The sequence below is a fragment of the Acinonyx jubatus genome, chromosome A3, assembly GCF_027475565.1.
Source record: "Acinonyx jubatus isolate Ajub_Pintada_27869175 chromosome A3, VMU_Ajub_asm_v1.0, whole genome shotgun sequence".
NCBI lineage: Eukaryota > Metazoa > Chordata > Mammalia > Carnivora > Felidae > Acinonyx > Acinonyx jubatus.
In genome coordinates this window covers 30,188,157-30,202,312 of record NC_069388.1, presented here as the reverse complement: position 1 = coordinate 30,202,312, position 14,156 = coordinate 30,188,157, and the positions used below count along the sequence as shown (strand labels likewise).

Sequence of the window (14,156 nt, the reverse complement as noted above, 5' to 3'; positions counted from 1 at the left end):
ACCTTAAAAGTCCTTCTCTTCAGCCTCATTTGACCCAGCTAGGTCATGTATCCGTTCCTGGACCAATAACAATGGTGAGGGGAATGCCAAGTGCTGATTGTTTCATTCATCAACGTTTATTGAGCATTTGTTGAGTTCGGGGCATTATTCTAAGTTCTGTGATGACAGGAGCTTAAATATGGCCTCTGGAAATATATATTGAGAAAGGTGGGATGGGCTTTCCATAAGTGGCTTCGACTAGTCAGAACTGTCCCACCTCCTTCCGTCCTCGGCTGGGCTGAGATGTGCTTTCTTTACCTGCATGGATTGGGGGAGTGGGAGTAGGGGGCAGGCTCCCAGCACAATGTTGGGGTTCTGCCAGAGAATGGAAGAGGGAGTGGATATTGGGTAGACAACCAACTATGACTGCTCTAGTCCTTTTTCTGAAAAGATTTAGTTTGTGAAACACATTAAGACCTAATTTTGCAGTAAAACAGGCTTCTGCATAAATTGCAAACAGAAATGTCAATAGTGCAAACTCTTTTGCGATATTTTCACAGTATGTAGGAAAAGCTATAAAAATTTTATATCTAAGGGATTTTATATTTAATGATTCCAAATCCCCAAATTTGGTAACCAGTTGCCATAGCTCTGCCCCCCATCTCTCTCAGATCAAAGTCAAACTCCCCCCCGCCCCACCCCGTCACCCCTCCTCTCTTCCTTTCTGCCTTGTCCCTCAACAATCTCTTCAGATCTCCCAATTCCTTCAAGGTTTGGCCATGACACCAACCTTGAGATCCAGGGCTCTTGCCCTCATTTCCAAAGGGATCACTTAGTGATCCTAATTGTTTCATCCTGAGTGGTTCTCTGCAATCCCCTGGGACTTGCACAAAGACCTTTCTCAGTGACTTTCACCCCCAGTCTTTGGGAAGCTTATTTCCATCCGTGAAGAAAGAGAACTGTGCCTCCCTCCTCCGCCTCCCTCATTATAGAAAATATGAAAAGATAGAACATTCTGGGCCCACGGGTAGCTCTGTTGGTTAAGTGTCCAACTCTTGATTTTGGCTCAGGTCATGATCTCCTGGTTTGTGGGACCAAGCCCTACATTGGGGTCCGCGCTGACAGTGTGGAGCCTGCTCAGGGTGCTCTCCCCCACTCTCTCTCTGCCCCTCCCCAGCTCACCTGCATGTGTGCACACATGCTCCCTCTCTCTCCCTCATTATAAGTAAATAAACTTAAAAAAAAAATACATAGAATAGTCAGATGAATAAAAATAATCATCCACACCCAGAAAATATTTTGGTCTCTCTCCTTTCAGTCTTACTTTTATGTATTTTTACGCGGTTGAGCTCATGGCGCATCTATAACTTTATGTTTTGTCTTTTACTCCTATGCAACATTTATGCAATATAACATGCCCCATATTTACAACATCTTTATAAAGATCTTAGAGTTTAATGATAATCTGTCCTCAGACAGCCTGTAGTTCATTCACTCTCCCTTTCCCTTGAGCATTTACTTTGTTTCCAGTTTGCTGCTACTATAAAGATTACGATCATTTCAAGCAAGAGCCTTTTACCAAATGGTCTCCTTGACATCGATTCCCAGACATGGAATGACTACATCATTAGATATAAAATTTTTACAGCTTTCCCCACGTGTTGTGAAAATGTCGCCAAAGAGGTCGCACTGTTGACATTCCTGTTTACAATGTATGCGAAAAGCTGTTTCACTGCCGGCATTAGCTTCCAGTAGCTTCCCATTGCTGCTGTAACAAATTACCACACACTCAGGGGCTGAGAGAAACACAAATGTGTTCCCTTTTGGTTCTGGAGGCCAGAAGTCCAAAATCAGTTTCAATGGAATCAAGTTGAGGTGTCAGCGGGGCTGGAAGCTCTAAGGAAAAACCCGCTTCATTGCTTTTTCCAGCTTTATGAGGCCACTTACAGTCCATGGCTTGTGACCCCTTCCTTGAATTACAGTCCCTTGCCCCTATTATCACATCTCCCACTTCTCCTCTACAGACAACTCTTTCTGCTCCCATCTTATAAAGATACTTATGATTACCCTTAATTCCCACCTAGATAATCCAGGATAATTTCAAACTCCTTAGTTTAATGACATTTGCAACATCCCTTTTGCTCTATAAAATAACATTCAAGGCTTCCAGAGATTCGGGCATGGACATCTTTGGAGGTCACTCCTCAGCCTACTCAGTACACTCTTGCCCACATCAGGTATTCCTGTTTTTCCTTTACTTTGGACTAATTTGATGTATGGGACATTAAAATATCAATGATGAGTGAATTTACCTTTTATTATTTTAGTAATTTAAATTTCCTCTCTTACAACTTGTCTGCTTCTTCATGTATCTGTTGAGATATTAAAACTAAGCTTACCAAATTCAAAATTATTTTTACATATTAAGAACATCAACCTTTGGGGGCTCCTGGGTGGCTCAGTCAGTTAAGCATCCGACTTTGGCTCAGGTCATGATCTCGCGGTTTGTGGGTTCGAACCCCACATCGGGCTCTGTGCTGACAGCTCAGAGCCCAGAACCTGCTTCAGATTCTGTCTGTCTCTCTCGCTCTGCGCTTCTCTCGCTCATGCTCTGTCTCTCAAAAATAAATAATATGTTTTAAAAAGCTTCTTAATTAAAAAAAAGAGGGGCGCCTGGGTGGCTCAGTCGGTTGAGCGTCCGGCTTTGGCTCAGGTCATGATCTCACAGTTTGTGGGTTTGAGCCCCGCATCAGGCTCTGTGCTGACAGCTTAGAGCCTGGAGCCTGCTTCTGATTCTGTGTCTCCCTGTCTCTCTGCTCCTCCCCCACTCATGCTCTGTCTCTCTCTCTCTCTCCTTCAAAAATAGATAAAAACATAAAAATTTTTTTTTTAAAAAAGAACATCAACCTTTTGTTTGGTGTGTGTATTGCCAGTACTTTAATGTTTGTATGTTTTCAGCAACTGTTTTTTTCTTTTATATCTCTTTTGCAATTTGTGTTTGATTTACAGAGAGGGAAGTTTTCTCGGGGTGGGGGGGGAGTATAGTTCTATGAGTTTCAACAAACGCACAGAGTTCATTGAACTGCCCTCTCTCTTGATATTGGTAATATGTATACTTTTCTGTTACTATTTTGATTTCTGTTTAATTATGATGGGGTGGGAGCAGGATGGACTACCGACAGAAATTTTTAATGTTATCTAATAAAATTTGTAACTTTTATGATTTCTTCCAACTTTTTAAACCTTATTAAGTATTCCCCATCTAGAGATTTCCTCATGCTTTTATAGCCTTTTTTATATTATAGTTGGTTCTTTAATCCATTGAAATTTATTTCGCTGTACAGTAAGATGAGACTCTAAATTGATTTTTTTCCCCAAAGTTGTAAAGCTATTGTCCCAGTACCATTTATTGAATAATCCATTTCTTCCCTACTGTTCTATGAGTCTTCCCCAAGGAGTCATTTAAAGGCACAATTTGAGGAGGCTAAATAAACTCTTACAGTTTTTTTAAAACCTGAATTTTCTTGCTCGGAAACACAAAAGAAATCTATGCTAAGTTTAAAAACTTTTATTATTAATTGTTAACACATCTTGGATTCCCAACCCAAAAATAAATTAAAAGTAGTTGTTGTTTTAAGTCATTAGTTTTGTCTTCAGCTCTATAGTGGAGCTAAATGAAAACTGACAGGTTTACCCAACCACCTAGTGGTTATCTGTGGGGTCTCAAAAAACTTCTACGTAAAATTTTGTACCTGGAGATGGATGGGCGGAAAAAATTTGTACTTGGTACACACACTTGGTGTGTGTACGCACATGTGTGTGTGTCTGTGTGTGCGTGTGTATCTAGTGTTTGTTTAAGCCCTTGCTCCCCAAACTTTGATTTCCCCAACCAGCAGCATCAACCTCAACTGACAGCTTTTAGCAAGTCAGGATCTCAGGCCCCGCCCCAACTTACTGAATGGGGATGTGCATTTAAAAAAAAAATTTTTTTTAATGTTTATTATTTATTTTTGAGAGCGAGACAGAGACAGAGTGTGAGCGGGGGAGGGGCAGAGACCAAGAAGGAGACAGAGAACCCGAAGCAGGCTCCAGGCTCTGAGCTGCCAGCACAGAGCCCAACACAGGGCTTGAACTCATGAACCACGAGATCATGACCTGAGCTGAAGTCAGACACTCAACCAACTGAGCCAGCCAGGTGCCCTGGGGATGTGCATTTTAACAAGATCCCCGGGTGACCCATGAGCAGGTTAAAGTCTGAGAAGCACGGGCTTCAGCATGTGCTGAATTACTGCTTGATTTGACTAGGGCTTTCATTTTGATAAATTCTATCTGCAAAGCATGGTCTTTTAACCACAGCAAACGAACAGAGACCCACCCAGGTAACTCCGTTCAAGGGCACCAAGAAGCATCAAGGCAGCTCCACGGGCTGAGTTGTGTGGTTCTTCCCTCAACCTGAAGAGTTCCCTGGTCATCACTCCTGTTCTCTACCATGAATGTGACTCAGCCACTGGCCTATCTCCTTACTTTCCCCCCCCGGATACATATTGGCTGGTTCTTTCTATAACTTCCAGATAAAATTCCATAAAAGGATTGTCTGATTGCCTAATGATTGGCTTTACTCCAGGAAGCAGAACGTTCATGCCAGGCTCTCTCATGGCCAGCCTGGGTATTATCTACCCTGGGGCCCCTTCCTTATCACCAAGGGTGATACGATTTCCCTTAGAAGGACCCATGGGTGTGGAATGCCCAATATTGTCGCACATGCTTTTCTTACACTTTAAAGAAGGAAGCACTGTGGTCCATCACAGTCTGAGATCTGAGCTCTGTGCCTGAAGATGAACGGAATTTGTTAAAACATTCGTAACTTCTCCCCAAGGCACTTCGTGTGTGATTGGGTAGAGACTTAACTGTCCCTAAAGTCAGGAGTTGCTATCCCACCCATATTTATTTTTGTATTTGAGTATAGTTGACACACAATGTTACATTAACTAACGTACAGGTATACAACATAGTGATTCAACAAGTTTATACACTGTGCTATGTTCACCACAAACGTACCTACCGTCTATCCCAATACATTGCTATTATGATATCGTTGACTATATTCCTTGTGCTGTGTCTTTTATTCCCATAACTTATTCATTCCATAACTGGAAGCCCCTATCTCCCATTGTTCTTCATCCACTTTGCCCAACCCTCACCCCCCCCCCCCCGGTAACCATTGGTTGCCCGTAAATCAAGATCACAGTCTTGCCCACAACTTGCTCATCATTTGACCACTAAAACAAACCAGATATTGAGTTTTAATCTACTTATTTTGCCCTGGTGTTTCTCTCCTGGCCCAGTGTGTTTGGTTCTTAAGCCCAGTACCTGGGCTCTCCTATCTTCACCCCACATGTAGGTTAATGTCTCAACTACTCTGAGCTGAGCGAGCTTTCCAGGTGGCTGGGGAGGGCAGAAGCTGATAATTCCAAGGGCTCATCTCAGGCCTGTCCTCTCCATGCCAGCATTCAGAAGTCATTTTGGCCAAATAGGACACAAGGGCTAGTGACCATTTACTGAGCACCTGCCAAGCTGAGGGAGAGACAGGAGGAGATTTAGTCCTTACCCTTGGAGAGCTCACCATCTGCTATGAAGGTAAACCAACTTACAGCAAAGAGAAAAGCAATTCAACAAAGAGGAGTTTTTACTCGAAAGTAGTAAGAGAGGAGAGGCCAGGTAGTCTGGCCAGAGTGTTCACCTTAACATCATAACACCCACAAGTGTTCGTACATTCATTTTGTACACTAGCTCATTCATTCAGCAAACGTGTGGAGCGCTCAGTGTCATTTAAATCCTCATGCTCCTGAGAGGCAGATAGTATTATCAGCACTTTACCGATGAGGAAACTGAAGCCCAGAGAGGCAAAAGGGACTTGCCCAAGGCCACATGGCTCACAGGTGATAGGGCTGGGATTCACGCTGGGGGCTGCTGCCTGATTCCCGAGCTCCCACTCTCAGATGGTGTGCCGTTGGCTCCTTACCCGGGGCTGGGACTCAAAATAGCAGGAAAGGAGGGTGCTCCTGGAAGAGGGTGGTGTCAGGAAGCTTGCTGTTGGAAAAATGGGAGATGTATTCTCCAGATAGATTAAGAGGAGCATTTGCTGCCTCCTATAGAAGAATCTGGAAGGTGATAGACATTGGGGCTACTCGGAGAGATCTAAAGGGTAAATGACAACCAGATCAAGGACAGAGGAGCCAGACGGCCTCAGAAAGACCTCAGAATCCTTGTCTTCCCCAGTATTACAAAAGCACATGAGCCTTTGCCCATACACCCCAATCCATGTAAGGAAGAAGAGGCAGGGTAGCTGAGGGTGGAAGCAATTTTATCCCGAAGATCCCAGGCATTAGTTAAAGGGAACTGGATAAGATATTGTATCATAGTAAGTTCTAAAACCGGGGGTGGGGAGGGGCACCTGAGTGGCTCAGTCAGTTAAGCGTCCAACTTCGGCTCAGGTCATGATCTCATGGTTCCTGAATACGAGCCCTGGATCGGGCTTGCTGCTGTCAGCATGGAGCCTGCTTGGGATCCTCTGTCTCCCTCTCTCTCTCTGCCCCTCCCTGCTCATGCTCTCTCTCTCTCTCTCTCAAAAATAAATAAACCTTTAAAAAGAAAAAGAGTAGGGGTGCCTGGGTGGCTCAGTTGGTTGAGCGTCCAACTCCAGCTCAGATCACGATCTCATGGTTTGTGGGTTCAAGCCCCGCGTCGGGCTCTGTGCTGACTGCTCAGAGCCTGGAGCCTGCTTTGGATTCTGTGCCTCCCTCTTCCTTTGCCGCCTCCCCACTCATGCTCTGTCTCTCTATCTCTCCCTCAAAAATAAACATTAAAAAATTTTTTTTAATTAAAAATAAAACCTGGGGTGGGGAGACCAGCTCCCTTCAACCAATACTGAGTGGGTGGGGGTTCGGATAAGAAAACAGCCGAGAAACTAAAGACACCCCACATTTTCCCTGATAAGTGAGTTGCTGGCAAGTGTCTTATAAATCTGCCACACACACAGCGGGGTCACATCTGCGGAGGTTGGTCTCTAACGTAAGGTAAAAAATCATATCCAGTGTTTTGAAATACCTTAAAAATCCCTTCAAAGGCCACCATCCTGGCAATCAGCCTGGTCAAACTCCGGAACATAAAGCTGATCGTACAATTGATTGCTGGAATGAAAATGCACATCTTGAAACCTCACGCTAACCGTCGAGCGGCTGGACCCTGGGAGGGGTCGTGAGGATCCGAAGGTCAGTGTAGCCCAGCAGAGCAAGCGTTCCCGCTGCGACAGGGAACACAGTCACGGAAGGAGGGGGAAGTGACACGTCGGTCATGTGTGTGACGTCTTCATAGGAGATAAGCCCAGAGGTCCTGGAACTGAGACAACAGCCCATGGGCTGAGAAGAAAGTGTCCTTGCAAGGAAGCTTCTGCTCCTACGGACATTTATAAATAAGTTCAACAGCCATCTGCCTTAACTGCTTTGACCAACCCGCTGCCTGATCAAGAAGGCAGGAAACAAGAGGTCCAGCCTACGCTTCTCCAAGCCCACACGTCACAGCTAATTTCCACCTCCCCACTGCAGCCATGCCAGTGTGCCTGCAGCACTGATTCCAGCAGTAGACATCGCCTGACGTCCTCCCCTGGAGCTAAGGTGCTGGAGGCCCACATCTGACACTTGAAAGGAAAGCAGAGCTGAAACATGATGACCGTCTTCCACAAATATGAGTCACGGCCTTCTCCCTTCATCCGTGTTTCTAATAAAGTCTTGCTGAAGGAAGAGCGAATTGTGGAAGGCATCAGGGAAAGGGAATCTGCCAGTGACTAATCAGACTCCTCAGTTCTACCTGTAGGGATTCTGGAAGCAGGATGGGCTCCACTGGACTGTGAAAATCCTTGGTGGCTCAGGTGTAATTCGGCCCAAAGAAAAATACTGGATTACCATTAATCTGAGTAGGTAAGGACTACGGATTAATTTAAATACTAACGATGCATGGTCTCACTTGTGCTCCCATACCAGGCAATAAAGCTTGCCATCATAATTCTCATTATATCATTGTGTTATTTCTGTAGATCAAGGCTCAGGAGCAGCCCTGGGAGCCCCACGTTTTCTCAAGTTTGAAATTCATTCATCAACGTGGATGGAACTGGAGAGTGTTATGCTAAGTGAAGTAAGTCATACAGAGAAAGACAGATACCATATGTTTTCACTCTTATGTGGATCCTGAGAAACTTAACAGAAGACCATGGGGAAGGGGAAGGGGAAAAAAAAAAGAGAGGGAGGGAGACAAACCATAAGAGACTCTTAAAAACAGAACAATCTGAGGGTTGATGGGGGTGGGAGGGAGGGGAGGGTGGGTGATGGGCATTGAGGAGGGCACCTGTTGGGATGAGCACTGGGTGTTGTATGGAAACCAATTTGACAATAAATTTCATATTAAAAAAATAATAAAAAAAATAAAAAGTTCTTATTTGGAAAAAAAAAGAAATTCATTCACTTATTCAACAAATATTCTATGTGTATCCTATGTGCACCAGGGTCACAGCACCCAACAAAAACAACAAATCCCTCGATCTTAAGAAGTTGGTATACTGTTAGGGGAAAACGATCAATAAACCAATTATTTTCAGTGTATATATATTTAATATATCAAGTGGGTGAATAAGGCACTAGAAACTGCTAGAAAGGGATGCTATTCGATATGAATGGTCAAAGAAAGTCACTCTGAGTAAGGATCCCAAATAGATGAGGAATGAGTCAGGCTGAAATCTGAGGGAAAAGATTCCAGGCAGAGGGAATAACAAGTCCAAAGGCCCTGAGGTGTGACCTTTCTTGGCAGGTTCAGAAAACAGCAAGAGGGGAGTGTGGCTGGATCAGAATGAGCAAAGAGAAGAACAGTAGAAGCTCAGGTCAGAGTGGTGATGAACGCCTGCCCTGTTCGTCATGGAAAGGCTCCATATTTTACTCTGAATGAGATAAGGAGCCTTCAGTAGCTTTTGAGCAAAGAAGAATTTACATACGGATGTGACCTACACTTTTAGAAAGATAAATCTGCTTCTAGTATGGAAAATGAGGTTGGCAATAGTGAGACCTGTGGGAAAAGCAATTGCACTCATCAAGACCAGAAAAGACAGTAGTTCAAACCAGGGTGGTGACAGTGGAGAAAGTAAGAGCTGCTCAGATGTTGGAAATGTCATGAAAGTTGAGCCAATAAGTTTTGCCACCATGCTGGACTTGGAGGATTAGAGAAAGAGGGGGATCAAAGATAACTTTAAGATCAATCGAGACTTCAGTTTTTAAGAATGGCCAATATTTATTTACTCCAATTTCCAAAGAGCTCTGGAGAAGGCTGGCCAGCCCGGCAAGCTTTCCAGCAGGAAAGAAACAATCAGAACCGAGCTTGGGCCAACGGCCTGGTGGTAGCACCCAATAAGAAGAGTCCTCTGGAAGGAGGTAGAGCTCAAGAAGGTATGGCTTCGGCAGCGTGGGACATGGTTGTGAGGTGAGAGACCTGGTCACTTTCATAGTTTTCCACACCTTCCCTAAAACTGCCAAACTATCAAAATGTTGTGTGTGATAAGATTTCTGTGACTATGGGCTTTGTGCCCAGTCTGTTGTTGGGAATTTGAAGAAATTGGCAGGAAGTCTCTGGACTCTCAGGAGCCATAAAATTGGCGATTCCAGCCACTTATACCCAGATATCCCCATAGCAGGGCCCCTTCCCTGCCAACATCAGAATTCTAAAATATATTTATTCAAGTGTTTTACACGGGCAGCTTATCTCCTCACCAAACTGGTGGGTCTCTTGAAGACAGAGATGACTTTAAACTATTTAGACCCTCAGAGACTTACTCAAGCTCCATACAGAGCCCTCAAACTGAACCTGATTGCATTAGATTAACTTGGATTCTATAATGCTCATCGAAACTTTGGCTTAAATTCTAGTTCCTTCATTATCTTAGTTTGGAGTCTCCCAAAAGCAGACCCTGAGACAAGAATTGCCACGGAAGTGGTTTATTTGGGAAGTGATGTCAGACAGCACCAAGAAAGGAGTGGGAAAGTAAGACAAAGCAGGGAAGGCTGCCCATGCAGGGGACATCATGAGCAGGCCACCACAGTGAAAAACTAGGAGCTCACTTCAGCTGGAGAATTCTTAGCGACTGTATAGAGCACACATCAGAGCGTCCCACATAAGGGAGAGGAAGCTAGAGTGTTTATCCACCAACTTTCATCTGTCATTAGTTCAGGGCTACTCACAGGACTCCTAAGCTCCAGCATTCCAGCTTGCCTTATATAAGGCAATTCCAAAAACTGGGGAACATCCTCAAACAGTCTCAAGTGCTTATAGCAGGAAGCTTTAGGAGGGAACGGGAATAGTGAGTGCCAAAGGGATAACATGGGGAGAGGGCATCAACAGCAATTGCAAAACTAATTTTCTTCCTCTTTTAAGTGATAAAGACAATGCTGGCTCACAGAAAAACTAAAAAGAATGGTTGCATCAATTCTCTCTCTCTCTCTCTCTCTCTCTCTCTCTCTCTCTCTCATATTTTCTCCCTGTTTCCATGTTGTTGGCTTTCTTTGGTATTGGATTCACTCTGAGCATCTCTTCATGTCTTCGTGGGTCAATGGCAATAAGACCATAAGAACAACTCCAATCTAACATCATTTGATGTCATCCTCACATTCAGAAATCCCAGAAGAAAGAGATTTGCTTTCCCAAAGCCTTCAATAAACATCTCATTGGACCAGGCTGAGTCATTTGCCCATGCCTAAGAGGGGCCATAGGAATGAAATAAGGTCGTTTGAAAGTCCAGGACTGTGGACCCACCCAAGAGCCTTAGAGGTTCGATTTAACTTCACAATAACAACATAAACAATGTGAGGAATCAAAGGCCTATAAAGGGGTAGACATTTGTTCAAAATCACACAGCCACTATGGGCAATCAATAAGAGAATGACGGACCACCCAATAGAAAAATGGGCCAAAGTTTTGAACAGGCTTGTTTTGAACAAGCCTTTCAATAAAGAGGATAACCAAATGGTCAATAAACATATGAGGTGCCCAAACCCATCAGTCATAAGGGAAATGAAAATTAAAACCATAATATCATATCATTACACAACCATTATGATGGCAAGGATGAAAAATACAAAAAGTACCAAGTATTAGCAAGAATACAGAGCAATTGGAAATCTCATACATTGCTAGTAAGAGTGAGGTTGCTGAAAACGTTTTGGAAAACTACTTTGTATTAGCTACAAATGCTAAATGCATGCCTATTCTATGGCCCAGCAATCCCATTTCTTGGAGCATGTGTAATAGAAATGCAAACATATATCCATCAAGACATGCACAAGAATGCCATAGCAGCTTTATTCATAGTAGCTAAAAACTGGAAATGAATCACACATCCTTCAAAGGCAGAATGAACAAATAAACCATGGTATACCATAAAATGAAATACAGTACAGCAATGAAAAAGAATGGCCTGTTGTTGCACACAATGTGGATAAATCTCACATACACAATGTTGAGGGGGAAATGACAGACGTAAAAGAATATGCACTGAATAATTCCATTCATATGAGTTTCAGGAACAGGCAAAATTAATCTACGCTATTAAAAGGATAGGGGCACCTAGGTGGCTCAGCTGGCTTAGTGTCCAGTTCTTGATTTTGGCTCAGATCATGATCTCATGCTTCATGGGATCGAGCCTTGCATTTGGCTCTGTGCTGACAGCATGGAGCCTGCTTGGTATTCTCTCTCTCCCTCTCTCTCCCTCTCTCTCTCTCTGCCCCTCCCCAACTCATGCATGCTCTTTCTCTCTCTCAAAGTAAATAAATAAACTTAAAAAAAAAAGTCAGGGTAGTGGTTACCCTTGAGGAGGTAGTGACTGGGAAGAGAGCACAAGGTGGGGGGTTTGGAGGTGCTAATCATATTCTGTTTCTCTGAGTGCTGGTTACACGGGTGAGTTCAGTTTGTGAAAATTCATCAAGGAGCAGTACACTTTTGTCCACTCTTCAGAATGTATGGTAGAATTCAATTTTCTTTAATTTCATGAAAGACAAAAAATTATCCATCTTGTTAATTAAAGAACTGCAATTAAAAAAAACCAAGGCCTTTCTGTCCCAATCAGAAGGTTTTTTACCAAACAAATTCTTCAGCACACATTCAGGGTCCCCTTTAACAGGTTCCCAACAAAGCTGATTGCTTCTCTCTTCCACTTTATTGGAGAATGGAGTCCCGTTGCCTCTCTTATCCTTACCCATGTATGAAGGTAGCTTCCCAGCCTGGCCTGGATCTTTCCCTTGGCAGCTTGTACCACCCTCCCTGCTCTGGGTGGGAGATAGCTGCCAGGATTCCAGCCTCCTTTTTCACCAGCTCTTTCTCTTCTGGAATTTCCTTGAGCCAAATGTTCTTTGAGTCTTTGGCTGGTCTTGCTGAGCTCCTTCCAACTCCTGTTTAATTCCTTCAATGGGTAAAAGTGTTCCAGATTCAGGATGAACAGATGGATGCATGAAAAATGAAATTCACATAGTCATGAAAGCCTTTGGTCCTCATTGCCAAGGTCAGATTATAGAATCCCCTAGAATTCAGGTCATAGTAGACCCTCTACCCCATAGGAAATTTGAGATCATGTGCCCTCAGGGCTCCAGCTGTGGGTGGGCTACACTCAGGGACCCACTCTGTCTTTGCTGGTCTCCTTGAGGTGATAGTATGTTTCTGGAACAATATGTGAAATTGGACTTACAAGTTAGTCTAATGGCTGGGGTGGGAAAAAGCAGTCTATGGCCAGTATCAGGTGTTCTCTGAGGCCAGGACTGGAGGTAAGTCTGAGATGGGTCAGAAGTCCATCCATAGCCCCAGGGGGTAGGTCATAACCACCAACTCAAGTTTCCCTCAGTGAGGAACAGATCAAGTTCTGTGTCAAGACAAAGGTATGCAGATGCCCTGGCAAAAGATACCCAAGCAGCCACCCTGACTCAGAAAGAAGATGTGGGTTTTGGCTGGCACTAGTGGTACTTTCTCCCAATATCCAAACTACTTTGTAGTAAACTTTCAAGTCAAGGCACGTCTTTTGGCAATACTCAGGACTTAACAAGCTTCAGGGTCACCCCAAGTTCATTTCAATCTCTTTCCTCTTTAGCAAAGAGCTTACCCTGAGAAACCCTGCTTCCCAGGCCCACCTGACCCTTCCCTTGACCTCAGACCTACCTCCAAGTGCATCCCCTCAGGCCCTCAACACTCATTGTCTCCCAGCTCTCATCATGAGCACAGTGAACCCCAACACTCTCAGAAGTTTTCAGAAACCTTATACCCACAGGTTCTCATGTCGAGGCCATCTACATAGTTTGGGTGACCCTGGACACACTCTCTGAAATAAGGATTCAAGTGCAAGTTTAATCTGGGAAGAAGTGACAGCAGGAAACACTCGCAGGAGAGTTCAGAACTGAAGAAAGGGAGAAAGAATCCCTCCAAATGGGTTATATTATCCAGCAAGTTACCACCGTAGGCTTCTGGAGCTACCCCCATTGTGGAGGCATGGGAGATCATGCAGAACACCCTTCAGAGTTACCTCAACTGAGGATGAGGAAACTGTCGAGGTGTCTTTCCTGCTCTGTGGCTCTCGGACACTTCTTGATTGTCCTATACACCGGCCACATGCGCTCCCCAGCCGGAGAAGGAAGTCCTGGGGCAGAGTCACAACGGTCACCATCAGCAGCTTTTGGGGTGCAGAGTGAATGCTGCACGGATGTGGGCACCAGCAGCATCCGCTAAGGTCCTCATAATCATATTGCCAGCATCCCTCATGCCAGTGATCACAGAGGACTGATCAAGCACTTGGCCCTATGTACGGCTGTGCCATGGGGACAGAGAAGAGACTCGGGCCCCAGCCTTGGGCAGACGAAGTTCACACCTGTAGCAAGAGCCAACGTCTAACCAGATGGCCAATAGCCCCCGGCCTGACATATGACCTTTATGAACATGCGCTACGTAGGAACAAGTGCAGGAAGAAGGGATGCATCTACAAGTTGGCCTTGAGTAATGCATGGAACTGCACTGGCAGAAGGAGGAGAGTAGGCCTGCAGGGTCAGAAGGGGTGAGGGGGTGAGCAAGGCTGGGAACGAGGGTCCGGCTAGCTGTGCGTAGGGCTG

The 14,156-nt window shown here is 44.5% G+C and overlaps 1 long non-coding RNA gene across 3 annotated transcripts in view; it reads right to left on the bottom strand.

Moving 5' to 3' along the window:
- Nucleotides 1-8,607: 8,607 nt before the first annotated feature.
- Nucleotides 8,608-14,156, bottom strand: part of LOC106980159 (uncharacterized) — a 42,413-nt gene continuing 36,864 nt past the window's right edge. For 2 of the 3 annotated variants that reach the window (XR_008289193.1, XR_008289194.1), the window contains one exon: nucleotides 8,608-13,690. This is a non-coding gene — a long non-coding RNA (uncharacterized LOC106980159). The remainder of the gene's footprint in view (nucleotides 13,691-14,156) is intronic. The other variant, XR_008289195.1, reaches the window with a different exon arrangement.